This window comes from Acanthochromis polyacanthus, chromosome 2 (genome assembly GCF_021347895.1).
Source record: "Acanthochromis polyacanthus isolate Apoly-LR-REF ecotype Palm Island chromosome 2, KAUST_Apoly_ChrSc, whole genome shotgun sequence".
NCBI lineage: Eukaryota > Metazoa > Chordata > Actinopteri > Pomacentridae > Acanthochromis > Acanthochromis polyacanthus.
The window spans coordinates 17,379,096-17,406,869 of NC_067114.1; the positions used below are offsets into that span (position 1 = coordinate 17,379,096).

The 27,774-nt window shown below is 41.1% G+C and overlaps 1 protein-coding gene and 1 long non-coding RNA gene across 3 annotated transcripts in view; one reads left to right on the top strand and one right to left on the bottom strand.

Annotated features, from left to right (window-relative positions):
- esrrga (estrogen-related receptor gamma a) overlaps positions 1 to 22,554 on the bottom strand; it is a 155,234-nt gene extending 132,680 nt beyond the window's left edge. The window contains exons 1-2 of one of the 2 annotated variants that reach the window (XM_051939893.1): positions 22,296 to 22,554; positions 18,994 to 19,046 (exon numbers count right to left, since the gene is read on the bottom strand). The gene's annotated coding sequence lies outside the window, so the exon portion shown is untranslated. Of the gene's footprint in view, positions 1 to 18,993; positions 19,047 to 22,293 lie in introns of both variants that reach the window. The other variant, XM_051939886.1, reaches the window with a different exon arrangement.
- LOC127531177 (uncharacterized) overlaps positions 1 to 27,774 on the top strand; it is a 387,768-nt gene that overhangs the window by 140,342 nt on the left and 219,652 nt on the right. The window lies entirely within an intron of this gene.

The window sequence follows — 27,774 nt, forward strand, 5'->3', positions numbered from 1 at the left end:
ATGCTTTTTTCTCTGTCTTTCCGTTTTCCTTGTAGTCAGCTGGAGTTTGTTTCCAAAGTTTAATCTCCGCGCTTCGTGACGGCAGACTGAGGAGTCTTGAAAAAAGCGTATGTTAGCTATTGCTACAATTTACTCGAAATTTGCTAACTACCGCAGATGTGTCAAATTAACGACGTCATTCACACTTTGGCTTTCTTTCACATTATTCTCTCCACCACAGTAAACTTCAGTGGTCACTGATATAAATCCACTGTTTTGCAGCTGGTTTCTCCTCTAAAGGCCCGGTCACACCGCCCGACCTTTGCTGGAGCGTTCCTTGAACGGTGCGGGGGGCGGGGAATTTCGACAACGCTCGTCACCGCGCACAAAATGGGAAAAAAAATCGAAAACACGGGCGTTGGCTTAGCGGTGCACCGCTGAAGTCGGCGTTGCTTTTGCGTTGGTTTAGCGGTGACGCGAGCGTTGGTATAGCGGCGTTCTGCGCATGCGGGCGTTGGCGGGGGTATAAAGTTGGTTTCCGCTTGTGACTACAGAGCTGAACGGATTGTTTTGATACAAGTTCTGATAGATTTTTGATAGAAGTGCTGGAAGGCTCGTGCATCCTCATTCCTCAGCTCCACCATCAGCTTGTCATACAGTCCATGTTCAGGCCTTCTCAGTATCCACTGTCTGACCCACACAACTCTGTCTCTCCTTCTTCTCTCTCTTCTCCTTCTGTCAACAGCTTGTTGTAATCTGAGGAGGTTGTGATTCTGCTGCTGGACTAGTGCACCAATCATAGCAAGTCTCAGCATCCATGGTGATACAGTTTTACTGTAACTTTGAGCAAATTCGATATAGATGAGGTCTGAACTCAACGGCAGCTCAATTCCAAATGAGCTCCTGGTCCATTTCTCCCCGTATTTATAGCCAAATTCTGGTCCCGCTCCGACACCTCTATACCAACGCCAAACCAAAGTTCATCGCCGCCATGGATCGCTGCGTCAACGCCCGACACCGTTCCAGCAACCCCGTGTCCACTCGTAAAACGCTTACAACCGCTCCACCGAAGTTTGTGCAACGTTTAATCGGGGCCCGGGCAACGCTGGCGAAGCAGCGGTGGTCCAGCATTCAAGATTTCTGCGTTGGCCTAGCGGACCCAAGCGTCCACGAACTTGCGTCTAGCGGGGCCAAACTTTGACTGGGCATTGGTGGAGCGGGGGTGAACTTTGCCGAGGCAGAAAATTGCCCCCTCCTCACCACTCGCACTATTTTGTGCAGCTCAAAACTTTCGGAGCGGTAGGAGCTCCCCTCCAGAAACATCAGCGGTGGCCGAGCGTATACGGCGTTGCTTTAACGGGGGCCAACTTCTGTTAAATGGTGGTGAACGGTTACGAGCGTGATGAATTTTTTTCACTGCTCCAGGAACGCTCCAGCAAAGTTCGGGCGGTGTGACCGGGCCTTAAGGACTGTGTCTAGACGCGCGTGTTTCACCGCACAAACTGACGCATCGCTACGCAGAGAGTGGCGCTCTTTCACTAACCGGAGGACACTCAATTACGCCTTAAAACGCAACAGCCTAAAAATACGGGAGGTCCTTGGTTTAGGTATAAAAACACCTTTGACAATGGCCAGAATACATGTTGCTTATTTATTTGCCTCGAATATGGAATGTTGTGCTCATGTCACTATAATTTAAAAGCAGGATTTATGAATAGGATTCTATTGTACATAGTGAGAGTCTCTATAATCCTGGATTGGATGTTGAATTCTGAAAAAGTAATTCAGGGAACTATCCTTATAAATAATGCTTTAAATGTAATGACTGGCGTAAATATAGGAATTGTATATGTAGCAGTAATCAAAGCAAAGGGTGACTATTATGAAGAATCTAAATTCTAAAACATGTTTTGACTTATTTCCCACTTTACTTAATTCCATCTGTGTTCATTCATAGTTTGGATGCCTTCAGTTAGAATCGACAACGTAAATAGGCACGAAAATAAAGAAAAATCATTAAATGAGAAGGTGTGTCCAAACTTCTGACTGGTAGTGCACGTCCAGCACCAAGCTTTTAACGCAGTTCATCCTCATGAAATTGCCAGAATGGAGCGTGGATACATGGACACTGATGCATTTCAGCTGACAGGTTTTCTGGGCTTTAAACAGGATTTTACCTTTCTAGATGTGGAGAAAAACATACAAGCTGCTCCACAAACTTGCCAGATTGCAGCTTTTGAAAAAAAATGCTAGAAATTTGATGAGGAACAGGGCATCCTTTCAGACCTTTGGGTGCTTTACGAAGACACCAGGCCAAGGGAATAGTGGCCCGAGTGTTACTAGCTGCATAAAAACAAATGAGTGAAGGGGACCAGAAATAAACTGCCCTCAGTTTATGCATTTGTAAGGGAGCTCTGCTATGGTGAGACGAGGAGGCCTATGCACTTTCAGATGCTTTGATGCTTGCTGAATTAAGATATATTGCTACTTTGGGTCATTGTTTTAACAATAAGCTGTAACGATCCTGGCAATAAAAAAGAAAAACAATTTTGCCTCACTATATTTTTCCCTCTTTCCTTCACTTCCCCGCATTTACTTTATTTCATGCAGCAGCAAAAGTAAATCTCTACTTTCTGTAAAATTCAAAGAAACATCTTGATGTGAAGTAAAAGGGATTTAGAGTAGAGAGGAGAAGTGAGGAAAGAAGAGGTATGTACAGTGTTTTCTGTCTGTGTTTGTGTTCTATATCCTGAGATGGGAAAAAAGTTATGAATATGCATAAAGCACAGCGCTACACGCAGGTGACATGCTTGACTTGTGTTGCTGCTGCTAACAACTGCACTAGACAAATGTTTTCTCCATCTCTCCTCTCAGGAACAAGGGAGTGAGGGAAAGAAGAACAGTAATCTCATGGGAACACTTTTTTTTTAACTCTGTGGATGAAAAACCAACACACTAATGATGCAGGCACACATGCAAAGGAGTCCTGGTAGCACAAGTAACAAATATATACCCCCAACCATATACACACACACACACACACACACACACACACACACACACACACACACACACACACACACACACACACACACACACACACACACACACACACACACACACACACACACACACACACACACACACACACACACACACACACACACAAAACATAATCCACCTACAAAATGGTATGCTAACACTTTTGCTTTTCAAAGTGTATTTCAGTGGAATGTTTAGCATGTTTGCCCTTTTTTCCAACTCATTTAGAGTTTGTTTTTAGTTTGCCGAGGAGCTAGATTTTCAGAATACACTCAGAATGACATTACAATCTTCGAAACACAGAATTTAAATATGTTACTCTGATGATCTTGAAGAATTTAGTCTGGATTTTGAGACATGAACAAGTCGGAAGTAAGAAAACTGACACTGTAATCTCTTTTGTTCTAACATTTTGGAGAACAACAGCTCATTGCATTAGCGATTTTAACTATACATCACATTAGCAGGAACTAGAATGACAGCCATAAGCATTTGTCAATCAAAGTTTCTGCAGATAGAGAGGATGGTGACAGATTTTACACAAAATCTACTCTTAAGCTCGTCAGCAAGAAAAGAAAAAAGTGCAGAGAAGTTTGAATATGATTTCAGACTACAGACTAAAAGAAAAAAAACAGTAGACATATGGAGCAGAGTGTCTCTCAAGGGAAAAAAAGAGTTCTGTTTTACAATAAAAAGCTCCAACAAGAGAGAAATACATACATATCCAAAGGTTACTTTAACATCCCGTGTCTCCATACTGGATAAAACACAGACAAAAATAGGATAGTATATTTAAAAAGCAAGTCTGCTGAACTGTCTTAAAGTCATGAAAAAAAACATATTAAACAACTGTGCACCATTTCTTTCAGTTTGAAGTTGCTAAAGTTCCATTTCCACAGCAACTTTTTAAACAAATAATTCCAAGTAATTGTGAATGTTTCTAGAACTACATGAAAGATGGATGAAATGCCAGTATCCACCTGAATGGACTGTCTACATTGTCTTAGTGGTGAAAATCATACAAACAAAATGGCAAACAAGTGGAAGAATATGAATGGACAAATGAAAGGAGGCACAATGAGGAAACAGTGTTGAGAGAGGTGGCTGAAAGGGAGCAAAAGAAAACAGAACAGGAGGCGGTACAGAGGGGATTTAGGGAGAGGGATATGGAGGAAGGGATGAGGGAAGACGAGGCAGGTGAGTGGGGTCAGACAGTGGGAGGAAGCTAATGTCTTTATTTCCTGGTGAGGTGGGACCTTGCATTTACCCCTGAGGTCAGCGGTCACGGACAGGGTCACTGGGGGTGCTGTGAGGGGGTATCTTAATACAGAGGAAGAGAGAGAATATCTATACAAGAAGAAAAAAAAGTGGAGTGAACAAGAACAAGAGACAGAGTAATGGGAGAAAGAGGAAAAGAAAGAAGAGGGAGCCCTAGTTTCAGTCAGGAGGGGAATGTGCAAAGGTGGAAAGGTTGAGCGAGGTTGAGGAGGCGAGAATACTCAAGGGGGAGAGGAGGGGGAACACACACACACTGTGGACATTAAATAATCATAGATGTGAGTTTAACTGAACAGATTGTGTATGGATCCTGTCTGATGCATTGTATACTGATTGTGTTTGCGAGTGCATTCCTCTGCTCACTGCCTCTCTGTTTGTTTTCTGTATGCAAGTAAGTGGAAGTACGACTGTTTATTTGTGAATGTGTATTTCCTCGTCTCCAGAGGGCCCGCCAACGCAGCTGACAGATAAATACAAGCTGAGTGAATGTATGACTCTTTCTCTAGAGTACTGTTAGCAGTTATCCTCTTGAACTGCTTCACTTACTGCGTTTTATTGATATAAATCACACTTGTCAAATACTGTGCCATGAATATCTGGTCTAGTCATATTTAGTCCAACATGTAACTGCATTACCAACAATCACATGCATTAACTTTGACAAACACGGTACAATAAAAGAGAAATTGAGTCTCTGTTTACATTGTTCCTCAAGAGAATTGTTGGTTTGTTTGCTTCAAGTTTACCACTGAGCTCAGTGCTTTCTAACAGCTGATAAGTCTGCATTTTGAGTTGCTTTCTTCTGGCATTATTGTTTGATGCCTCCTTGTGGATGCAGTGCTCATACTAGTGTGTGTGTGTGTGTGTGTGTGTGTGTGTGTGTGTGTGTGTGTGTGTGTGTGTGTGTGTGTGTGTGTGTGTGTGTGTGTGTGTGTGTGTGTGTGTGTGTGTGTGTGTTTGCTAGTGAGACTGAACTCTCCTCTTCCATCAGTTTTTTAATGCTGACTGTAGGATCTCCAGCTAATTAATGACAGCTTTGAAACTAGGACTCTTCACCATACATCGAGCTCAAATACACACATACGCCAAGACAAAAATATCACATCAATTGAGACCTGTAGGAACACAGGGACATAATGGAATCAGTTGGTCTGCTTGATGATTTCCAGTTATTCTATATAACTTAACATTTTAAATCTTTACAATCCCCTCCAAAAGTAATGGAGCATTGAGGCCATTTCCTTTATTTTTGCCGTAGACTGAAAACATTTCAGTTTGGCATCAAACGAATATGAGACAAGAGATCAACATTTTAGCTTTTATTTCCAGGTGTTTACATCTGGATCTGATACACAACTAATAAGATAGCACCTTTTGTTTGAACCCGCCAATGTTTCATATGAGCAAAAGTATTGGAGCATGTGACTGACAGGTGTGTTTTGTTGGCCTCGTGTGTCCTATTACATTGATTATTCAAACAATAAGTAGTGTTCCATGTCTACATTCAGTTTCAGATTTGGGTATTGCCTGTGCAGACTGCATCTATAGTTAGAGGTGTAACCAACATGAAAACCAGAGAGCTGTCTATGGGTGAAAAACAAGCAATTGTGAAGCTGAGAGAAGATGAAAAATCAATCAGAGGCACGACACAAACATTGGCCATAGCCAGTACAACCATTTCGAATGTCCTGAAGAAGAAAGAAACCGCTGGTGTACTAAGTAATAGACACCGAATGGGTAGACCAAGGAAAACAGCAGCAGTTGACAGCAGAAACATTGGTAGAGCTGTTAAGAAAGACCCTAAAACAACTGTTAGTGACATCAACAACAACCTGCAGAGGGCAGAAGTGAAGGTATCCCAATTTACTGTTCACAGAAGACTTTATGAACAAAAGTAGAGAGGCTACATTGGAAGATGCAAAACACTCATTAGCAAGAATTTGCCAAAAAAGTACAGAGATGAGCCTCAAAAATTCTGGGACAAAATTTTATGGACTGATGAGACAAAGATAGAAAGAAGAAGACAGGCTCATTAATCTTTGATCATCAAACACTGATGACGGAACACATGATGGCAGCAGCAAAATGAAATCAGAAGTCTACAGAAACATTTTGCCTGCCAATTTAAAGAAAGATGCAATCAAACTGATTGGGAGATCCTTCATCGTGCACCAAGATAATGACCCAAACAAGCTGCCAAAGCAACAAAGGAAGTCATCAGGAGCAAGAAGTGGAAACTTTTAGACTGGTCAAGTCAATCTCCAGACTTAAACCCTACAGAGCTGCATTTTACCTACTAAAGAGGAGACTGAAGGAACTAACCCCATGAAACAAACAACTGAAAGAAGCTGCGGTGAAAGTCTGAAAAAGCATCATAAAAGAAGAATGCAAAAGTTTGGTGATGTCAGTGGGGCACAGGTTTGATGCAGTTATTGCAAAGGATTTCCAACAAAATACTGAGTTTTATTTACTCTAATCTATCTGTTCTAATAATTTACTACTATAAAACTTGGTGTTTCGTTACAAATAATGCTATCTTCTAAGTTGTGTTTCAGATGCAGATGTAAATATCTAAAAATAAAAGTTGAATATTCATCATGTGATGTCAAACACCAATTTTTGCATTCTACAGCAAAAATAATTGTCCCAATACTTTTGGAAGAGAGTGTATGTTCAGATCACATTTTGTAGTCTCACATTTTCATCCTATTATGATAGTTACAGTGAAGAGAAAAAAGAAATGCAGGAAAAGGAAGACGGAGAATGACATGCCGTGAGGGCCTGGGCTGGCTATGAATTGAACCAAGGATTTACTGGTTGATGCCATTTACAGCCTTGCAGTATGTGCTGTAAACACTTGGCACTCAGGTCGCCTCCATTTTTGATTTTACGAGCAAAAGTTGTTCCAATTTGAGTTCTTTAAATGATGAGATGACTGAATGAACTTCTGAGAGTTCACTCAAGTCAATAAAGTAGTTTTTAATGAAACAAAACTTTGTGGAAAGAAAACATATTCATAATGGAAACTCACATTGTGTCATTAATGCCAATTTAAGTTGTAGTCATTGCTTTACATACAAATCAAAGTGATGCTAACCATGATCAAAGTGAATGAATTCAGTTCCTAGTTTTGCACATTAAAATTTTATCAACATAACAGAGATGAGAGTCAGCACCTCATCTGAAGTAATGATTCTCTGCTGCAAACCAGCGGATTGCGCCTTCTTAACCGGGTTGTGAGTTGTTGCCCCAAGTGAAAAACTTTAAGTGCCATATCTCATCTGGTCTGGGAACACTTCAGGATCCAACAGTGCTGCTGGGGAGGGAGATGTCTGGTGTGACCTGCTTAGGCTGCTGTCACAGTGACCCGACCCCGAAGTGGAAGATGGATGGATGGATGGATGGATGGATGGATGGATGGATGGATGGATGGATGGATGGATGGATGGATGGATGGATCTGGGATTAGATCACATGTTGTCTTTGTGCTAACTTTAGCACAAAATAGCTTCAGATAAGTCACCATTGTAATCCATATAGCTAATGTGAATTAACACTGAGCACAAGCAGCTGCAATTCTTTAAAATCTTCTGACTTCTGTGCCCATCTTCTGAGTTTATAGAAGGTGGGCACAAGTATGAATAATAGATTTTAAGTGGCATTTCTTTTTGAGTTTCATGGGGTTGATGTTTATATAACGTTGATTCAATAATTTGCTATTATCACACATGAGCCTACATCACCTCCGTTCTTTCACATTAGCCTAAATGTTATTTTCAAGAAATAGTGCTGCCACAGCTGCCACAGCCCATGCTGCTGTCTGAACAAATCCTGTCTGGGAGGAGGTAGTCACCCTCTTTGAACATCTGTCTGGAGCCGCTGATGTCTGTATGTCTATTTGCGTAGGTGAGTCTCAGTCCAGCTGAGGTATGAGGTATGCTTCTGGACTACTGTGCATCTCCACAAGTCCTTGGCTTTTATGTGTGATTGCATATCTCTCTGTGAGTACGTGCAGAAACACTGGTGTATCTCGGTCAGTGATATGATTCATGAAAATGGAACGCTGACTGGAGTCACACTGAGCGCAAACAGTCTGTTCTCCAAAAATACCGCCTCTGACACACACACATACACACAGTTTTGTTTTGTTTTTGTTTAAAAACAAAACAAAAACAAAAACAGCCGAATATCAGTTTTATCTAATACATTTTGGCTAAACATGTAGGGGTATTTTCTGTAAGACTGAAATTGTTATTAGGTTATAAAGATGTGCATACCAATTGGTTTTGCCGGTAACTCATATATGTGTATATTTTTCACTGTGATTTCTTACTGTTTGGCATAGACCTGTCCTGCCAGAATGTGACCCTTGACACTATAAATAACCACTCACAGCCTCAGTTTACTTTTAGACCCACTACTGCTGTCCAGTTCTAGTTATTCCTGTCTTACCTCTGGATGGGTGTGATGCAGCAGGTTAAAAATATCCCCTTACCTTTCTAAGGCCGGCCGCTGACCGACAATGGCACCATGTCCTTAAACTCAACCTCGTCATTCATTTGAAGAAAATAGGATTGAATGTGGCCTCCATCCATCAGACATGATCCATATTTATACAGTAGCAACCATCATAGATGAGTGGTAAAGCCAAGGCAAGGTAAAACTATGTCAAGTCGTTCTACTAATAGCTTTTGGTGACTGTAGGAAACTGCAGCTGTAATTAGGTTACGGAGTTAAAAAGTTCATCACGTTCAAATTACAGTTTGGATCATTTTATTCATGACACACATGATTCTTAACACTTCATTTCAATTATTCTAATTTTGGCTATTGGTCATTTTAAAAAGCATTGATTTAAAAGAAACACATTCTGGAGCATGCTGCTTGATTGGCTGCTTAGCCAGTCGCAAAAATCTCTTGTTCAACTAAAGTTATCACACTTTAAAACAATCTTAAACAAACTTAAGTGGTGCCATCAGAAATGCTCATGTGACTGATGTTACTTGGATGCTTTCCAACTCCCAATCATTCCTGCAGAATTCCAGAGGAATTGTATTGTGCGATTGAGTGACTCAGCAGATTATTGTGCAGGTTTTAGTCAACTGACACGACATATTTGGGCTAAACTGTAGCGTTTTTCTTCTTCTCATGGTGTCATCTGTATCAGAGGGTGAGTCAGCAGGCTATAAATACAGCTCTGGACAGAGTTTTCCTTTAGACCCACATTTCTATCTTGTTCTAGAGTTATTCTTGTTCCTGGTCTTAGTATTGGACATTTGTATGACAGAATGTGATTCAGTCAGCTATAAATATGAATGGCCTTTCTGCTCGGCCAGCCGCACGGATTAGCAACTCTTCCAGCTTTTCCACTGGGCTCAAAACCCACTGCAGCACGCGCTCTCACACACTCACACTCACACATGTGTGTGTGCACACACAGACACACACATTCTTACTTGCCAGTGTTCACTATAACCTGCACAGACATACACACTGGAAGAGAGATGCTGAGTGTGAGAATGTCCAGTCTGTCGCATAAAAAAACAAAACGAATTTTTAAAAAAACCCTGTGTTTTAATTTCTCTATTTTTTCCTTGTTTTCATGTCTAAACATCTCTTGATATTCTGTTTCAGTCACAGACTGGACCAAACATATTTTGTCACTGACTGATAAATATAAAGTTATTTTAGTTGGTAAACGGTTCACTGCATGTCAGAGAGAAAAGAAAGATGAAAAGAACTGACACCTTCCCTCACGCAACAGTACCAGTGAGCTCTGGTTGATTAGTTTTTCCACACAAGATGGCATAAATAAACAAGGCTGTGAATGTCTGTTGCAAAAAGAAACGACAGCAACAAGAAAACAAACACGACAACAACTCCATATGAATAAAACAAAAAACAAACAAAACAACAGATCTTGATCTGACTTTCAAGCTATTTCCGGAGCTTTCATCCATATCTTAATGATGGAACTTCAGCCCTGTAATAACAGGTGGTTCATTGGGAGGGGATTTTAACCCCTGCCTCTGTTCAAAGATGGTCTTACATATCTGTGGCTGTGATCCGGTATCACATGGCTACAGTCTGGCTGAACGTGGGAGAACAGAAGGAGTCTGAGGGCAACACTGGAAGGTCAAAATGTTTCATTTTACACCTCAGACTACAAAGATGACAACATCATAAACTTTCTACATCGCACAAGGTAACGTTGGGGAATTGGACACTTTAAACAGATCTCATTTCTATGACTATACAGAATACATGGAAAGCAGTACCAATTATCAAGTGGTGAAATGAAAAAAATGATGCATTCATTGACCTGAAATCTGTGTTTGTCCCACAATTATATTATCACCCTCACACTTGAATTTTTATTCTGTTTTGACAGGACCAGCATTGACAACAGTTAATGGTTTTACATTGTATCTAATGAATTTTATGGAAAATGATCAAGCACATAACGTATATTTATTTACTGGGAATTTATGCATGTGGTCTTGTGCAACATTATTTAGTTCATTTAGATGTGTTTTTTTCCTGCACCTTAATAGGAATAAGAGGGTCTTTCACTTTGCCTTCTTCTCTCTTTTTTGTTTTCAGCCAATTCTAAACACACTAAGCTCGTGAGAAAAGAAAATTATCTCTAACTACACATATCATGCCTATTAAGAGCTACCAGCTGTGTGTGTTTCATTAAAGTTTATAAAAAACAGGCCTAATCCTTGTTAGTGTCGTCATACTCTCCCTTCCGGTGTCAAATCTCGACACAGAGTACAAACAACAGATTTTTCTCTGCACCTGATCATATAGGCTTCTTCAGTGCATCTGAAAGCATGAATAAAGGCTGAAGAAAACTAAACATTCGAACGACACTATAGATCCTATACATCCCATTCTACCTCTATCTGTACTTGACAATGGTACTTACATGTTGATACATGTGATTGGTGAGGGCGATCTGGTTTCAATGAAAATACTAAGCCTGGTACATGATACTCATCTCAGGAGAAAAGCCATGAGCGACCATTGGTGCCTTGGATTACCACTAACACATGGCTCCTCACACACACACACACACATTAACACACTCACACACAGACGTACACACCAGACAGCTACTTTGGTCTCTGTGACCAAGAGACATTTAAAAGGGAGTCTGATTGAATTAAGGCAGTCATGTCTTCTTATCCCTGGATTGAAGGTATCAATATATTTGTATTCACTGGCGTTATTAATAGCACCCAAGAGGCAACCAGACACCGGAGAGTGGGGTGACAAACAGATCCTTGGGCTAATAATAGAAGGGGATGGAAAAACTACGGTCAACGAACAGATAGAGAGAGAAAGCTAGAGGAAAATCCTGACACCAACACTTAGGGTCAAGTACAAGACGGGATGAAAAGGGGTGGAGGAAATTATTAGAGTCATCAGTATTTTGATACTGTGTTAAATGAAAATTCAAGAGGAGAGATAACGGACAGAGAAGAACACAGAGATGCTGATAAAAAGAGTATGAATATGAAGTAAAACAAATAAATGTAAACCATTTTTGGACAAACTTAGACAAACAGAAACATCAAAAAGGTTGTTTTTTTTCGGTCAGCAGGTTCACCAGCGATAACTCGATTCATTGCTTTGTAAGCTGTTGATAGCGGTTCAGTTTCCAGCTAATCAAAAGTCATCCAGGCATCAGACACACAGTTGCCTTGTGTGTCTGTTTGGTTCAAATTCAGATGTACGTAGACAAAGGACAGGAACAAAGCTGCCTGAGAAAACCGTGAAAACCCAAATTCACCCTACTTTGAAAGCCAGCTCTATAGTAGATATTCGGTTTAAAAAATAAAAAAAAAAAAGCTAATTGATAAACAAATTGTCTGGCGATGTCAAAGATCAAGAGACTTGATGCTGGGTTGTACTGTTTGTGAAATGAAGTGTTGGCTTAAGTTGATTTGGGTCCTAGGTGGCCATGAAAAAAATATTCATCTCACAGAAGGGTGGCAACTGTTTCTCACAGTAGCCAGAAGAGCCTGTGAGACCCTTATCACTTTCAAACAGACTGACAGCTTAAACTAGGGCAGGTTGCACATGCGTACATACAATACCACACACACCAACGCCCCTGAGTCTGAAAGGGTTTAACAGTTTTCTGCTCTCTCTTTTCTTACCATTTTCTGTTTTAATCTAATGACGTGTTCTGGCAGAGGAGGATGGAGAAAGAAAACGAGGGAGGAGAGAAAGGCTGTGTCAGATCAGTATCCACTGTGAGAACGAAGAAGCCCACCTCTCTCTCTCTCTTGCTTTCTCATTCCATCCCATTACCACTGGCCATCCTGTGACCTCTGACCTGTGCACTTTATACCTGCATTAGCTGCATCTAGTTTACCTCCTCTAATGCTGAGGAGGCAATCGTCAGCGCTGCTGAAAGTGCTCAATCAGAAGTGGCCAAGAGGCAGTATTTTTAGTCATGGCTTCCTGTAAAAAAAAAAAAAAAAAAAAAAATCTGTGATAATAATGACTGTATTTACATTCAAAACAATTGCTAATTTTTATTCAAGAAAGGTGCACATCCTGAGTATAGCATCAGGTTTAATATCATCAGCCGGGGTATTAACTTTCTCTCTTATTTATGTCAACATATCAGTTTGATAACGAAGTGGAAAGATCTGATTAGCACGGTAAGAACCAAAGTAGCAACAGAAAAACAAACAAAAAACAAACATGAAAAAATTTATAACCTTAACAACACACACAATAATTAATAATAAAAACATACAGATTTTAGCTGCATTTTTTAATTATGGTCATTCAGGCTTACGTGCCCTCCAAGGATTTACATATTCCTCTAGGAAAATGAAGTCACCTTTGTCTAATTCCATCGTGGCTGCTATTCACCATCCTGGATGGAAAAAATGAAGAAAACTAAAGAAAAGTGAAGGTCTGTAACTCGACTGGACCTACTCCCTGCAAGGCTATTTGTAGGATACAGACACCAGCAATTCCAACCGGGCAAGGCTGAGCTCCTCATGCAGACCAGGCAGACTTTCATTTTCTGGATATATTTACATTATAATGCTGCATAGTCCAGCACTCTAGAATAAAAGTATTCAGGACGCGGCACAGAGGGCGAGTGAAACAAAGACAGAAAGAGCAAAAAGAAGAACGAGAAAGGCTGAGAGAGGGAATGATAGAAAAAGAGAGGCGAGCTCAAACTTCAGTGGCACATGATTTGCTCGATTTAGCACTTTGAAATGCTGAAATTAATCCAGTAAGGAGTTAGGATCTTGAATAAGTTACGCATGTGCTTCTGATGTCTTTACACAAAACGAATCAGAAACAGTCTGACTGCATTCTGTCACTGGATGATTTTTAAGTTCAGATTTAGCTGCTTCGGTGTGTTAGCTTCTAATAATGTTTCATCACGATGAAAACGGCTCGAGCACAACAAACTGCTTCACTAATTGAACTGACGCCCCAGAAAGCATTTGTAATCACAACAAAATTATCAAAATTTAGTGCTATGCTTCTGACAGAAAATATGATCATGAGACTCAAGGAAACGTCTATTTGCACTAATTCTCAGAGTAACACCAGGCAATGTCCTATCTTTAGTAATTCCATGAATACAGCGCTGAGGGGCAAAACATGCTGTCCTCCTACTAATGAAGCTTTCAGCCCTGCGCCACAACCACACAATGACAGCTGGCAGGGGAGGGGCAGGAACTACACGCCATGAAATAAGAGGGGGTAAAAATTGATTAGCAATTTTCATTTGCGCTAAGCTAAACAAAAGAAGGCTGCTGCCCTACTCTGCATATTATCATGGGGTGGGAGAGGAGGGTGGGCAGTGTTGACAGTGTTGGGCTGGGATGGGAAGTGATCTTTCAGAGCTCAAGGCATCTATTGTTCAGTTGGAGAGGATGTGGGTGTGTGTTGGAGGGGGGGGGAGCAAAGAGGGACTGGGATGGGAAGACAAGAGGACTGGGGATGAGGGAAGAGTGACAAGAGGGGATGCTGAGATGTCGAGGACAGCGGAAAAGAAGAAACATGGGTGATGGGAGAAAAAAGAGAGGGGTAGAAGTATGCTATTGGGGATGTAACAGAAGAAGATGGGAGAAAGTTGAAAGGGTTGTTCAGGTGTAAAGGCAGAAAAAGTAATGGGGTGGGGAATGTTTGGCAGGGAAAAAATGCGAGGAGGGAATATGGAGAGCGTCGTCCAAGAGTTCAGGGCTAATTCTGAAAATTAAAGCTGGACCAGGACGGAGCCACAATGCTCTTTGAAAAACAAAAGCAAAGTGGCAGGGAGGGGGAAAACGACACCACCGTCACTTTTAAAGTTATTACAGCCATTGAATATATTGAATATAGAGGCTCTGACAATAGAGAAATTTGCCAACCCTGAGGAAAAAACTGCAGTCCGTGTGCAGTACTGTGGCCAAGCCATGTTGTTGTATGGGCAGTTTTCTTGAAGGGCTTTTTGGCATGACCACGATGCATGATGGCTTATTAAGAGTGACACTAGTGCACCTCACATGCACACACATACGCACACACACACACACGCACGCACACAGTAATAAATGCAAAAAAGGCGAGAAAAATAGCAGCTGGTAAGTCAGTGAGAGGGGGGAAAAATCAACAACTTTTAACCAAAACACTGTACACAACTCTAAATTTAATTTTCTGCAAGATTAAGCACAATAATGACTAGCTTTATAAAAACCCATAACTAATGGCTTCCAATGAGCCAATCTATAAGCATTGATCTGCTCAGTATCTCATAGACTCGCAGCGCAAAGCCCATAAATGAAGGAGGGAAGAGACGGAAGGAGAGAGAGGCAAAAAGAGGATAGGGGAGCAGTTTGAGGGAAAAGAGGAGAGGAGGAGAAGTTGGCGGCGAGAGAGCGAGACAGGTGCAGAGGAATGGGGAGGGTGAGGACGGAGGGAGAAGGGTGAGACAAGGAGAGGATAGTATAGGGGGAAAGCAGAGCAGAGGAGAGAATGGAACAGAAGACAAGAGGTGGCTTTTTAAAGCATGATTCTAGATTGATCATTGACCATTTTTCCCCCTTACAGTTAAAGTATGTGGATTTGTTTTGTCATTTATCAAAAATATGTTAACACTTTGTGGTCAAGTAAATAAAAAGCATAAAGTAACAGAATGCTGCTAAAGCCAAGACTTTGTTGGGACAACTAAAGTGATGTTACGTATGAAGTTCAGTTAACTCTTGATGAGCTGCAATTTCTCTTTGAATTTGGATGCGGCTTTTCAAAGTTTAAACAGTGTCTCAATAAAGATGCCATTAAACTTCATTGTGCTAAATGTAGGATCAAGTCTTTTAAGAACTCATGTCACTGAGGATCTATTTCTCTATTCCTTCCTTAACGTTTTGAATTGTAAATTTACACCTGCTTTACCCAATGACTGGCTGGGTATACAGGGCTGAGAAAGCAGGACTGGAATGTAATTGCCTTGAGGAAAAGATTGTCCAAAATTGTGAGCCGTTATCCCATTTAAAGGATTATTGACTCTCCCCCCTCTCTTCAGCATGTAAGCTTTTCACCCTGCCTTCGAGTACAGTAGTTTGGAACAGCGAGACACTTGCCATCCAATTTTGAGCATATCCCCACCTTAATTTATTAGTTTGTACTCAGTGCTTAGAGTTAGAGACTCCATTATTACTGAATCAAGCCATTTGCATACAGAAATACTGTTCAAATTATTGCAATATGCCACTGTTCTTGAAAATTATAATGACGATTATCTGTTTAGTGGCCGCTAATCCTGTAATAATAGCAATATCTATGTGTGTAGAAGGCAGAAAGACACAACTAAACAAGAACAAAGCGGCAGCAGTTCAAACAGTATGTCACAATAAAAATCATCTTTATATATGTTTTAAAAGGTTTTTAGGGCAATTAGCTATCTAGTGGCTTTCTACACTGCTAATCCTACACTTGACAGCTTTTTAGAGGCTCACTGACTAAGAACTAAAGGTGGTGGCATGTGAGAAGGAGGAGGATGGAGTGAAATAAAACAATCCTCTGCTGAAAATGCACAGAAGCTTAAAGCCGGAGAGGGCTGCTTGCGTTAATCCCCATGGATTAAGCTTCTAAATACTTCTATTCAAGCCAATTAATTCATGCATATATCTGTCTCCGGCTCTTTTCATGTCATTTAAGATGATGGAGGGTGACTTCCTGGGAAATCAGGAGGAGGGTGGATATGTATCTACAGTACATTAATGCATGCGGGGCTCTCTGTGCAGGACCACGCAGCTACATACATCCTGATGCGGAACATGTGTGCACACACACACATACACACACACTTACATGCTACAATGCAGACATATACATTGCGTTTTTAATAGGGAAATGATAGTGGGAGGGTGGGGATTGAAAGGGGCCTCCAAAAGTTGACTGACGTATTCTGACAGCTGAATACTAATCACGAGATCAACCTCTGGCTAAATCTACAGGATCTCACTGGGGCTTCTGGCTGGGAGAAGCATAAAAAGGATTAACAGTAAATACAGAAGGCTTACGGAGAACAGAGAGACACCAGTGGACGGACTCAACAACTTGAAACAAAAGGTTGAGAGGAAGGCGAAACTACAGATGCAGAAGAAGACATTGGCAACTGCGAAGCCTGGCCTAAAATTATCCAAATGATTGGGACGGAGAAGGAAGAACAGGAAAGAACAAGTCTTTGTTTTAGTTTCATACTTTTGGTTTTACGTTAAAACCGCCATGAGGAGTAAGAAAATGAAAAACTTAAAACAGTAGCAGCGTCTCTGTCCTCAATATTGCTATTAAAACAGAAGGAGTCTTGCTTTGTTTCTACATGAATTCATTTCCTGGTTGCTGTGATGTCACTAATGATTTGGCGTCCAAGTGACATCATCAAGGCCTGAAGTGGACTGCAGTATGTAGTGGTTCAGAAGCCTCAAGTCTCAGCTTACCAAGCTGTGAGTATGTGTGTGTGTGTTTGTGTGTGTGGCAGGCAGGCTGGCAGGCAGGCAGCAACCGCTGCGTAGAGTATTAATAGGAACTCACATCACCCAGAAAGGCTTTGAGATAAATAGGCGCTCACATCAGGCCCAAGTCTATGATCAGACTACAACCTCAAGACAATGTCCAGAGCTTAAGGGACTCTGAATCAGGTGCCACTGCAGTTATCTGATTATCAAAAGTAATGACAGTAACTAAAGACTAAGATAAAAAAAAAAAGTATTTGAAATGTGTAGTGATCTAAGCAATTGAATTCATATATCATGTTATATTATATTGAAGACTACACAACACTAAACTGGGTGACACACAGCACAGACAAGCTATTGATAGATAAAGCTCATAGCGAAAACTGCTCCGGTGTAAAAACTCTGCAACCCAGACGCCACCACAAATATGTAGCCAATCAAATAGGTACAAACATGAGAATAACAGAGATGTGTCACCGGCTTCCAACTGGCAGCAGATATTACTGTGTTTGGAAACTGCTGTGAGTTTCTTGACCAGTTCCCAAACCTGCACCACCACTGGTTGCAGAATCAGCACCTTGGTGCCTTGGAGTGTAGTCCTGACAAACCTGCAATATATAAAACTGAGCGACTGGTCTGTTGAGCTGGCTGTGCTCAGGGTGTATCGAGCTTTGACTCAGTGATGTGAAGAGTTTATTGTTGGAGACAAACTTGACATCAGCACATTAACATGGGTGTACCACTTAATTTCAATCATGTATTAGGATTACATACTGATATATTTTTGATGTTTTACTCACAGGAAATTCGGCATTGTGGATCTTACTCATATTTTAATCTTAGTTAAAGGACAGTGTCTCATCTTTCTCTTTCAAGAGTGTATGTTTGGTCTTAGCATTTACAGGGACATCTTAAGACTAACTTTAATGCTGATGCCCTCTTATAATTCTAAACTGTAATTTATAATTTGGGCCTCACCTGAAACCCTGAGGATGCACCTGTTTCTTCATCAGCCTGCTCTACTTCCCTAGCCTGCTGCTGGGTTTCCTGCATACAAAATAATTCATTAATGGTGACATTTTGCTGGAATTTTTAAACTAAAATACAACTCTTTGTTACATCCACACATTTTATGTTTATTCCTGTTGGCAACCTGACTACTAACCTATGATAATAGAAGCCAGAGCTAACCTTAGAGTTAGCACTAGCTAATATTGTTAACTAACATGAATTGACAATATTCTCCACAATTGAAAAGTTGGAGATGACAGGTGTCCAGCAGGTTTTTATTTGAAGTAAACATGGCTATTGGCTAGATACATATTACTTCACACTGTGTGTGGCAAAAAAAGCTCTTGATGTCCCTTTTATGGTGCTTGCATGATATGATATGATAACAATGGACAAAACGTGTCGGCAAAGTACAAATGAATTTATCTGTACAGTGCAGTGCAGACAATGGTGGAAAAGGAGCAAGTTATCAGAAAGAAAACACTTTCGCCTGTGATAAAATGGCATCATCCAGTGTCTTTTGAAAAAAGCAGCTAATCTGCAAGATTTAAAGCCAAGAGAGTGAACAAAAAAATCAGTGACCAAAATCTATTTTGATTCCTGTGACAAGCTTGTAAACTGATCCATCACTTAGATGTGCAGTTACAACTTGTGTCTGTCTTGGTCATTTAATCAGAAAAGAAGTTGGTGCTCCTCTTACCTGCTATTCTTCTACTCAGGTATCTGCTGTGAGGGGTGCTCAGTCTTCAGCTACTGTAATAAAGTGAAAGAAAATTATTGTAGTTGGGGAAACTTTTGTCAGATTTAAACTGCAACAAGTAGAAAATGAGACATACATGGCAGGACATAGTACAGAGATGAACAACAGCATTTCACAAGGGTAGATCTGTTGACAGTTAAAGAACACTGACACAAATGTAAATTATAATCCACTCAATCTTTAAACTCTTTCTCTTACTAGTCCTAGGCTCTGTCTCTCCTTATTCCCCCAATTCTCTCGTCTTTTAATGGTCACTCTGACTCTCTTTCACTCTGATCTGACATCACCCTCTGTGATTGGCCGACCCAACTCCTGCACTAACCAGTGACATCCTTTAATTATTGAGCGGCTGACCTCAATTGGTTGGCTGGAACAGCCGAAAACACAGTGCGCCACACACAAACACACTGCATGCACATACAAGCACACACACATCTGCACACTACGCTCACACACTCACAATCTCAGTACATACTGCACACTTACATGCTCACCCTGGGGACAGTTTCTAAAGTCTAAATATATACTGTGGACACCATCAACTCTCCCTGTTACTCCTTTTAGTTCATTCATGCTAAGAGCGCATTAGTTCTGATTAGAAGCCTGCTGCAAAAACATGTATTTATAACATCTATGTGTTATGCATAAAAACAAGAATAAATATCAACTGAAATAACAGCAAAGATTCACAGAATTTAACAGAATATGTTTATGGAATACATTTAAAGCTCCTAACCTATATTGACAGTAGCCTAATTGCTAATATGTATGAAGACTGTAAGACAAACGGAGATGAAAGGCAGCAATATTATGAGCTAAAATACCTTTATCACATTGATGTTTTATATTTTGTAATGAAAAATGCTTTTATCAAAGGTAAAATTAAAAGAAATATCAAAACAAAACAGTTAAGGGTGATTTAAGAACAGTTATTCTGTATTTTTACTACAATGGGTACTACCGACAAACACTGATCAACCACAACATTAAAACCAACTGCCTAATATTGCATAGGATAGGGCTGAGATTCTGTGGATCAGGCTTGCTCTGGTGGGATTTGGGGAGTTTGGAGATCAAATCAATGCCTTAGGTTCTTTGTTGTGTTCCTTCAGCCATTCCAGAGCAATGTTTCCCCCCATGGGTTGAGGGGGCTTGCATTGGGTTATGTCTTTGTCATGTGGGGTTTGCTTGGTTTGCAGCAGTGTTTAGGTTGGTGGCAACATCCACATAAATGCCAGGATCCAAAGTTTCCCAGCAGAACATTGTAACAAGATGTATGGTGATATTCCCTTCACCTGCCTGGGGTTTTAATGTTGCAGATTACCACGATCTAGTAACACTGAGATGATGTGGAACACGTATGGAGAGGAAACACATTTATACCACTTAATCATTCTGTTTAGTGTTTCACATACATGCCTTAAGACCTGATATTTAAAATACTGTGGGGGTCAATTTAAGCGGCTTTGCCTATGAAAATCACTAGCAATTTATTAGATTCTGTGTTATTTGAGATTTATGACTTATAATGTGTAGTTTATGATATAACATATGAATTACTGTAATATGTTAATTAATTAATATATATGCAAGGATTTACAAGGACTTCTACGAGGAAAATGTTGAAATGTAATTTACGGTGCAACACAGATGTTGATTGGAAACATGAATCCTGTCATCTGCCTTTCGTAAACGCTTCTGCAAGAAAGAGAGGTGATATACAACCTTTGGAATGCTATGTATGCACTCAGCATGCTATAATTTAATGTCCAAATATATCCCGGAGAGTATGATCAGCGGTCACACTTATCTTCCTACAAATGATCAAACACAGTAGACGATACTGGCCATACGATACCCGCATTGCTTTGTAAGACATGATGCAACCGGAGCATTTTTAGATTAGGGTGTGACGGTACCCTACCTGCAATATTAAATATATTCCCACTGGTTCTATTTCACTTTTCAAATGTGAGAGGCGAGTCTGTTTCAACTACCAGCCAAGCGCATGATGTCAAATGTTTGGCTCTTAATGCAATAAAATGGCACACGTCTTCAGCGATGGCATTCATCTCAAGAACGCCTTCAGAAACATGAGTGACATGTTGACTCTCATTATATTTTGATGAGTGTAACCCAACTGGGTTCCATGGCATGCTGTGTGGCTTGTGGCCTATGATTAGTTACAAATAGTTCAATGGGTCACACCACTTGGCTCTGATCCCGAGACCTCACAGGGTTCGGACACACACAACCGCCAAACCACAGGCCCACTGCAAGCACAGAAGCTGAATTCAAATGAGTTTTTAGGTCAAGAGGGATTATTTGCCCTTAAACTTTCAGCCTCCAGGACAGGATAGTGACTTAATATATCAGTTTTAAGGACACAGTATTTAACCCTCTTTGTATTGATGAAGTTAATACTAATATAACAGTTTAAGGTTGTATTACCCCCATTTTAAAGTTTTCTGGCAATTCATCTTTATTTATAGTGCAGTAGAGACAGGCAGGGAATATTTGGGAAAGAGAGCAGAGGAATTATATCCATCAAAGGTCCAATAGGAGTCAAACCAGGGACTCGGCTGTGAAGAGCATTTTAGCCCCTAAACTCTGTGTGCGAACCACTTGGTCATCAGTTCACTGCCAGAGTAAAGACTTATGATTATAATTGACGCACCATGAAATTTTTCGACTGTTACAGGTGGTTTCAGAGCTACAGCGACATGAACAAGTGTAAGGAAAGGTATCGGATATATTCAGGACGGTGAAACCACAAAAAAGAAGTTGAAATATTTCATGTTTATGATTTTACAATGAAAATAGACAACTAAACCAGGTACATACTATCACAGACACACACACACACACACACACAGACAGACACACACACACAAGTGCAGTCAAACAGAGTTCTCAACATGGAGCTTCATGCATGCATGCGTGTGTCTCTGAAGTTTGGCACTGTGTTTCGTTGGTCCATACGGCGTTTTGTATTTGCCATAATCCCCTGTCAGCAACACTTAGGCAGGCAGACAATAGCAGAGAAGATCGGCAGCCAAACCCCCTTCACTCTCAGCTTGGCAGGTCAGTGTGCAAGCAGCAGGTTATACACACACACAAACACACAGCACTGTACATGCTCATCCATAAAGCACACACACACACACACACACACACACACACACACACACACACACACACAGAAAACACAATTGTCCCACCGAGATGCACGTTACTCACACCATCTCCCGGCTCTCTTCAAAGAGTTGTGGTGCAGTTCTCAAGGACACGGCTGCCTGAGATCCCCTCTCTTTCTCTCTCTTCTCTCACTCTGGCATACTCTCTGCCTCTCTCACACTCTCTCATTCGCTTCTCGGTTGCAGGACGCTGCCACAACAGATGCAAGTGTGTCGCTGCCTTTCTCCTCCTTTCTGCATTCATTCCCTTTCCCTCTCTCCCCTTCTCTCTTCTCTCCGCAGCTGAGAGGCAGAGCTCATTCTCTAAGCCATGAAGCGGAGATTCTCTCTTTTTCTTTTTTCTTTTTTTTCCCAAGTGCCGGGTACTATGAGAATGAGGAAGTGAGAGAAAAAGGAAGGGAGGGAGAAAGAGGAGGAAGGAGTGCTGGGTGAACTGACCAAACTGATGTGCCACTCCAGGACAGCAGCGTTCATGCAGACAGTCAGCCGGAGTCCTACCGCAGGAAACACAAACAGCTTTGTTGTTAAGGAGCAGCAGAAGCTGTGGAAGCATATGTTTCAGCCTCACTATAAATAAAACCAGACAGACAGAAAAAAAATATTTGGACAACAAGGAAAAAAGATATAGTAAAAAAAAACTGCACAATGAGAGGAACAAGAAACGGAGCAACTGATGAATAAAAATTTGAAAATATAAGACTGAATTGAATTATATGAAGATGACAAAGAAGAGAAGAGAAGAGAAGAGAAGAGAAGAGAAGAGAAGAGAAGAGAGAAGAGAAGAGAAGAGAAGAGAAGAGAAGAGAAGAGAAGAGAAGAGAAGAGAAGAGAAGAGAAGAGAAGTTGAGAAGAGAGAGGTGGAGAGAAGGGTGGAAAAGAGGAAGTCAAAGTATTCCCTAAAGTCTCGCTGTCTTTTCTGAAAAATAGTCCCTGCAGGCCAGATCCAGAAAGAGGAAACACAAACAAACACAGAGAGCAGAAACAAACATCTATTTATGGTTGAGGGGGTCCAGTTTCCCCGACCACATTTGCTAGCAGCTTTTTTGACAGTGTTACCAATTCAGCAGTTTAAGAGTAACAACTATGTTTTAGAGAGGAGAGGACAGGAGAAGAAAGGTAGAAGTCCAGTTAAATCCTGTGTTCTCAGAGAGTTAGTGCCCTGAGCTTGTACTTTTGGTTTTAAAGCTTGGAGAGGCTGTGGTATTATGGCATCATTGGGAGAAAATTCAATAAAAAACAAAATTTAAAAAAATTTGCCACAGATGGAAACTAGTTGATCGTACCATCGACTGTCTTTTTTCAGATGCTAAAGTTTTTGTTTGCTTTTTTTTTTTTTACATTTAATCACCAAAATCACACAATAACACCACCAACTCCAGCATCCTATCAGGTATGATTATTGCTTTTGTGAAAGGACCACAACTCCTATATATAGCAAAAAAGTTAAACTGTACTATTTTTTTCAGGCCTAACTTCTGTGCCATTGTAGTGGATGGTTAGGTTGCATAATTATCCTTGATTTACCATAAAATCACATGTATGAAGCCTGGACATTCACCTGAGAGCTGCAGAAGGGCTGCATTCTTAAATTTTGGTGTGTGTTTTTGCCTTTTTCCAGATTTCTGCCTACTACAACTAATATCAGCACGTTAAGTTCATTATAGTAGCTCATCACATGCGAATGTTAAGAGCAATTTGGCAATGCATAATCTTTTTAGCACATCACAGAAGTAGGTCAGTGCACACTAGTATAAATCGTTGCAGTCTCTCTTTTCTACTCCCCTCTCCCCTCCCCACGCAGTAGGATAACAACACTATGAGTGCAGCCGCAACACAAAAAGTTCAGTTTTTGTTGAGAATATTCAGTTGTTTATGAATATAGTGCGCACACACAAATCACAAACAACATCTCTGTGAACCAGTGTACTTGTAGCTGCACTTTTAAATTTTCATCATACAGTTTTGTTAAAAGTGCATACAAATTGTTGATATTTCAAGTGAAACTGCTACATTAGAAGGTCTGAGTATATATATATTTACTGTGGATAATGGTGGGAGATCTGCAAATTGCCCAGTGTTGTCCTTCTCAAAATAAAATCAGTGAGGCTATGTTGTTTCTTGTACAGTCACAGTTTGTTTTCTTACAGCTAATCATAAGAAGAAATGTTAATGTTCTGTTTGAAATTGTCATGAGCCCCATTTTATCCAGAACTGCAAAGGCCTGGGGCCACAGGAAAAGCCATGCTGTTAATGCATTGATGAAGAAGCAGCAATTGATTTGCTATGGAAATGCACCACATCAGCAGTGGCTTATCACGCATGGGATCAATCAGGCTAGTTTTAGTTAAAGAGAGACCACCCCTGGAGGGTTTTTCAGACAGTAAAATCTAAATGTGTAGCAGGGTCCTCTCCGGCCTTATTGACCAAACAACATGCTACCTATCAGGGTTGATTTTTGATTGACTGAAATTAAGACACAAAAGAAGAAATATGGTGACTGAACATTGTATCATGTGTCTTGTACTTATGTTTTGATTCGTTTTCCTTGTCAACTTTTAATAGTTGATATGAATGTGTGATAATTTCAGGTACTTCAGTGCTTAGCATCATGGGTCTTGAAATTTTTTTTTTTTTTCTTGACTGAGAACATTTATTTTTACTTGATTTATGAAGGCTGTAATATCTCAATTAACTAAATTTTTTTTGTTTTACACTCAACAAGAAAATTAACGCAACACTTTTGTTTTTGCTCACACTTTTTATGAGATGAACTCAAAGATCCAAAACTTTTTCCACATCCACAATATCACCGTTTCTCTCAAATATTGTTCACAAATCTGTCTAAATGTGTGATAGTGAGCACGTCTCCTTTGCTGAGATAATCCATTCCACCTCACAGGTGTGCCATATCAAGATGCTGATTAGACACCATGATTAGTGCACAGGTGTGCCTTAGACTGCCCACAATGAAAGGCCACTCTGAAATGTTTTATCAGTTTTATCACACAGCACAATGCCACAGATGTGGCAAGATTTGAGGGAGCGTGCAATTGGCATGCTGACAGCAGGAATGTCAGCCAGAGCTGTTGCTCGTGTGTTGAATGTTCATTTCTCTACCATAAGCCGTCTCCAAAGGCGTTTCAGAGAATTTGGCAGTACATCCAACCAGCCTCACAACCGCAGACCACGTGTAACCACACCAGCCCAGGATCTCCACATCCAGCATGTTCACCTCCAAGATGGTCTGAGACCAGCCACTTGGACAGCTGCTGAAACAATCTGTTTGCATAACCAAAGAATTTCTGCACAAATTGTCAGAAACCGTCTCAGGGAAGCTCATCTGCATGCTCGTCGTCCTCATTGGGGTCTCGACCTGACTCCAGTTCGTCGTCGTAACTGACTTGAGTGGGCAAATGCTCACATTCGATGGGGTCTGACACGTTGGAGAGGTGTTCTCTTCACGGATGAATCCCGGTTTACACAGCAAGTGTGGGTGAGCGGTTTTCTGATGTCAATGTTGTGGATGGAGTGGCCCATGGTGGCGGTGGGGTTATGGTATGGGCAGGCATCTATTATGGACGAAGAACACAGGTGCATTTTATTGGTGGTGTTTTGAATGCACAGAGATACCGTGACGAGATCCTGAGGTCCATTGTTGTGCCATACATCCAAGAACATCACCTCATGTTGCAGCAGGATAATGCACGGCACCACGTTGCAAGGATCTGTAGACAATTCTTGGAAGCTGAAAACGTCCCAGTTCTTGCATGACCAGCATACTCACCGGACATGTCACCCATTGAGCATGTTTGGGATGCTCTGGATCGGCGTATACGACAGCATGTACCAGTTCCCACCAATATCCAGCAATTTCGCACAGCCATTGAAGAGGAGTTGACCCCCCCCCCCCCTCAATAAAACAAAACTGCACCTTTCAGAGTGGCCTTTTATTGTGGGCAGTCTAAGGCACACCTGTGCACTAATCATGGTGTCTAATCAGCATCTTGATATGGCACACCTGTGAGGTGGGATGGATTATCTCAGCAAAGGAGAAGTGCTCACTATCACAGATTTAGACAGATTTGTGAACAATATTTGAGAGAAACGGTGATATTGTGGATGTGGAAAAAGGTTTAGATCTTTGAGTTCATCTCATAAAAAGTGTGAGCAAAAACAAAAGTGTTGCGTCTATATTTTTGTTGAGTGTATATATTCTGATATTCTCTTGGGTCATTATGAGGGAACATTTCATAAACCGGTCACTGAAGCCTACAACAAATTAGAGGTTTACTGGGCAGTGAATGCACAGTGTGTGCCTTACGTGCATCACAGTGTGCTTAGAAATCAATGAACCTGTTTTATTACAATATTTAGATATGCAACATAAAGTAAAGGTGAAGAAAAGTAATTCTCAGAGTAGATTTTTCCTGCTAATGCTGCATCAAAATCTAGAATCACATCCCTGTACCAATTATCTCTTACGACAGAAATTCTACTTCTGCATTTGTAATACAGAGAACATACATTCCAGAGTCTGATTACACTGTTCATGATTAGAAAATGATGTTGATGCTTGCTGACGAGGAGGTGACAAAACAGAGCATTTGATTCAAGAACTCCCAAGCGAGGATTGTGACCAGGATGAGGAGAAAGAAACAAAACGACAACGGAAAGGGAGATGAGAAATAGAAAAACAGCAGTAAGCACAGCTGAAAGAGTGGGACAGGGCAGAGAGGAAGATGATAAAAGCAGGGACAGAGAAGAGGAGGAGAAGGGAAAGAGGGTGGAGGGCAAGGACAGGGGTGAAGTGTGTAACTCACTCCTGTCCCCATCACCAGCGCCCAGTCCTAATTTACCCAGAACAATCAATCAGATCAGGAGGCAGACACTGATAGAGGACTACCATGCAACAGGATCCACCGTGTACGCACACACACACACACTGAGCGAGGTGGAAGGACTCGCATGCAACAGGATCTATTCACACACACATACTTTTATGCTGACTCGAGAGAAAAAGTTTGCAGCTCATATCTGTAGCCTCTGCACTGACTTCTACCAAGTAGACTGTACTGCGTACCAAAGTCACCGTGGCTCTGTGGGGTCACAGTGGGAGGTCAGGGCCCAAGAGACGGAGCGAGCACACAGGGAACAGAACAGGAGGGAGAGAGCAGGAGGGTGAGGGAGAAAACACGGAGCGGGAGGAGAACAGCGGCCATCAATGGGAGGTGAGAGAGGGAGAGAGGGAAAAGAGCAGATTGTAAAAAAAATAACAAAGGACAAAGTGATCATGCTCTGCTGTGCTCGCAGTGAAAGATAAATGCACCGACAGAGAGAGAAAGAATTAAAGAGTCTGACAAAAAGTGGGGGAGCGACTCCCGCTCAGGTACAGTCGACATATTGTAAAGCAAACACAAATTAGACGAGCTGGGATGTTACACAAGTTAGGTCATTCCTCCTTAAATATACCTCGTTTTCTATGTGTCCACCAGAGTGATACATTCATCTGAAATATGCCTCACCT